General features: G+C 39.1%; 1 protein-coding gene across 5 annotated transcripts in view; it reads right to left on the bottom strand.

The window, feature by feature from the left end:
• Positions 1 to 2798, bottom strand: part of CSNK1G1 (casein kinase 1 gamma 1) — a 190238-nt gene extending 187440 nt beyond the window's left edge. For all 5 annotated transcript variants that reach the window (XM_019504540.1, XM_019504539.1, XM_019504541.1 and 2 more), the window contains exon 1: positions 2720 to 2798. The gene's annotated coding sequence lies outside the window, so the exon portion shown is untranslated. The remainder of the gene's footprint in view (positions 1 to 2719) is intronic.
• Between the last annotated feature and the right edge of the window lie 708 nt (positions 2799 to 3506).

Below are 3506 nucleotides of genomic sequence, written 5' to 3' on the forward strand. Positions count from 1 at the left end.
GGGGGGGGGGGGGGGAGAGAGTTAAAAATGTTTCATGTGTAGAACCTAATTATTGGGGAGAGAAGGCATCTTAGAATTCAGAAGTCATCTGGATTGGAGTAAATATGGTAATATCCCTGCTTCTTCAAGCAGAAATTCATATTTTGCATGGTGCTGCTCTTAGAATTTGACTACGGTCATGTGGCAAGATTCCCTACTGCACCCTTCCCCATGTCACTTTCTTTTTTAAATTACGTGGTGAGGTACTTCTAACTTGGAACCATCTTCTGTACACAATTCCAGTTTCTTGAACCATGAATAAAAAGGGGTCTAGTTGTGCTTGTCCATTTGGACCCCAACAGTTGATTTCCAAAGTTAAAAGGCTTTGGACTACCAATCAAAATAACCAGCAAGTTATATTAGTGCTAAAAATGTTATTAAAATTACAAAAAAAAAACACTCCCAAAAATAAAAAAAACCCTACACATTTCAGCATGCAAAATGAGGGAAAACTCTGAACTGATTCCTGTTTCAAAGCACTGGATTTTCAGTTTTTTTACACTAGGAAAAAAATATTACTGTTTAGGACTTCCCCCCTATTATGGGCTTTGTACATTCCCTGGCTTGTGTTTCCTCTTTTTGTGCTGTACACTTGACACACAAGTATTTAAAAGTCATATTATGACAGTGCAAACAAATCTACCACTTATGATCTTATCCAATAGAAAGGAAAAGTGAGGCATGAAGCTTAAAAACCAGAAATATCACAACCTAGTATGAACTGGGACGAACTTCAGCTGCAGATCACTAGCAAAGAGAATTTTTGCTTCTGGAGCAATACTGAAATACACAGACAAGACAGTCCCTACCCCAAATTATCCCAGTCTCCAAAGAACACCAACATGAACAGGGATGCAATCCTCCCCAGGATAAGTAGATGAGTTTGCTTTGGGGTTTTTTTTGGTATGTTTGTCTGTTTTATATTACAGTAAAAGCTTTGTTATCTGGCACCCATGGGGAATGGGGGGTGCCAGATAACAATATATGCTGGTTAAATCAAGAGGCCCGAACAGGAGTCTTTGCCTGTTCAGGCCACTGCTTCTCCCGCCACCCCTCCTGCAGCATCGCCAACCCTCCCACAAGCCCGGAGGGACAGGCAGACTGGCCCTGCGCAGCCTGCTTTGCCCCACGCCATGGGGGTCCAGAGAAACCGATGTGCCATGGTGGGCATTTCCAGTTTCACTCTACCTTACAAGACGCCATACCAGTTAACAGAACATGCCAGCTTGTAAGGTGCCGGTCAACAGAGCTTTTACTACACATGTACAAACTTAATTAACAGTAGTAAGAGTTTAAACCTTTGCCTATCTGTATAACAGATCGTAGAAAAGTAGATTTTAAAGCAAATATTTTAAACTAAAAGTAGCTCATAAGTAAGCAAATGAAAGAGTAAGGCAACACTAAAGAGACAAAAGGAGCAAGGAGAAAGATTGATTTTTCTTAAAGAAAAAGTATGTGTTTCAAGTTGATTTCTGAGGTGCCAGTCTACCATTGTGGCAGTGGTGCTTTAAAACTTGAAGACAGAACTTAAAGAAAACGTTGCTACAAAAAGTCACAGCACCTAAAAAATGCTAAGGGATTCCTTTTTAGTAAGTGTGTCAGTTTGGCCCATTCAAACAAAAATAATTCTGCACACCTAAATGCAAAACCATAATCCAGGAACAAAGAACACATGGTAGGTACATGGGCTGATGGAATATAACCTGAAAGGCAAAGTCTTTGAAAAGATTCAGGGACTATTTATAAAGAAACATCCTGGCACAACATTGAAGAAAAAATCCAATTTGATACTTGGATGCAGAGGCAGGAGTTGTGTGTAGATAGAGTAATTCTATGTTCTGGTGTCAAGGTTTGTAATGAGCAAGGTAGAGAGAGAGAGAGAGAGAGAGAGAGAGAGAGAGAGAGAGGGAGAGAGGGAGAGAGGGAGAGAGAGAGACTACACCAAAAACACCCATATACTTATTTGAGGGCTAGAGAAGATAACTTATACTGAAGCAGCATGACCAATCTGTTATATCAAAAAGATTGAGAAGTAACATACAGTGTTTAAGTATTTCCACACAGAGAAACTTCCCAAGCACTAGAGGATACCTAGAGCCAAGTGAACAAACATTGGTCAGATAAACTCAAAACAGGAACAAGCAAAATTCTAACAGGGAAGTAATTAAACTATAGAAACGACAGGTTCTCCATCACTTGGCATCTTCAAACAGAAGTTTGTGCCTGTGTTCATCACCAACTGACATCTATATCACCTAGCTTATTCTAACGGTCCTTTAAGCTCAACTCCAACATTTGTTGTTTTCTTGCAAGTCTCACAGATGCTTGACACTTTTGGAGCCCCAGCTTCTGAAGTCACAAGTGTCAGGTTTCATTTAAACTTTAAATGTTAAAGTATCTATAGTACTCATCAGCACGGAAAGAAACTTGAAAGTAAACTCCCTAAATGCTCAAAATTCAGTTGACAATAAGGAGGAGCAAATTTAAAAGTATCATCTTTTGGGGGCCTTGATTTCTGAATGCATAGTTGGCAATGCTGAATACACAGAAGCAAGAATTGTTGGGCCTGCTTCTCCTACCCTAGGAGCACTGTTAGATATTAGTAATTACAAAAGAGTAAATTAAAGAGGAAGTCTGCAATAATTAACAGCTGTCTAAAGCATCTGCTGATAACACCTACCTACTGTCTTGCAGTATGTGGTTAATGATTAGTTCTACTTTGCAGATTTCTTCAAGCAGCTCAGGTCAGGTAGTTGTTTGAAAGACAAGACAAGACATCTTGTTGATCATGTTATTTCACATGACAGCTACAGTTATTGTCTACAGTTTTCTAATCTTCTTTTGCCTTTATCTGTCAGAAAGCTAGGAAGTAACTCAGCAAACCTCTATCAAAATCTTACCTGTCCACATTTGCAGATGCAAGCAGGTAAACGGAAGCCATCATACCAGACAAAACCAGTGATCTGAGACATCACAGATGCTTCGGAAAAAACATGCGCTAGACCCTCAGCAACAGCTCTTTTGAACATAATATCCTACCAGATAAGTGCACTAAAAGCCAGATGAGTCATCCAATCCAGTTTTTGCAGCATATAAATGCATAAATGTTACCTGTGCTTAAGATACAAATAATGACCGTCAATCATAAACCTTCACTAAACCTGAATTACAGGTTACTAAGACATGAGCCATTGGTTTGACCTGAATACACCAAGCAAATGCAGTGGAAGGAAGTAATATCTTTACTTCCTCCAGCCTTGCTTACATATTTCCATATTAAAGGAGGCAAGACTATTAATGACACAGCTTAATATACGGTGGAACATACTGTATAGTGCATTAAGGCTTTTGAAGTTTACAAAAATTGATAATTACTTGTAATATAAAATGATCAAGAATCCTACAGAAGGTTCTGAGCCTAAAAAGGGTCAGCATATAAAAACACCCTACCTGCTCTGTTACAAAAG

The sequence above is a fragment of the Gavialis gangeticus genome, unplaced genomic scaffold, assembly GCF_001723915.1.
Source record: "Gavialis gangeticus isolate Ggan-Ray unplaced genomic scaffold, GavGan_comp1, whole genome shotgun sequence".
Taxonomy (NCBI): Eukaryota; Metazoa; Chordata; order Crocodylia; family Gavialidae; genus Gavialis; species Gavialis gangeticus.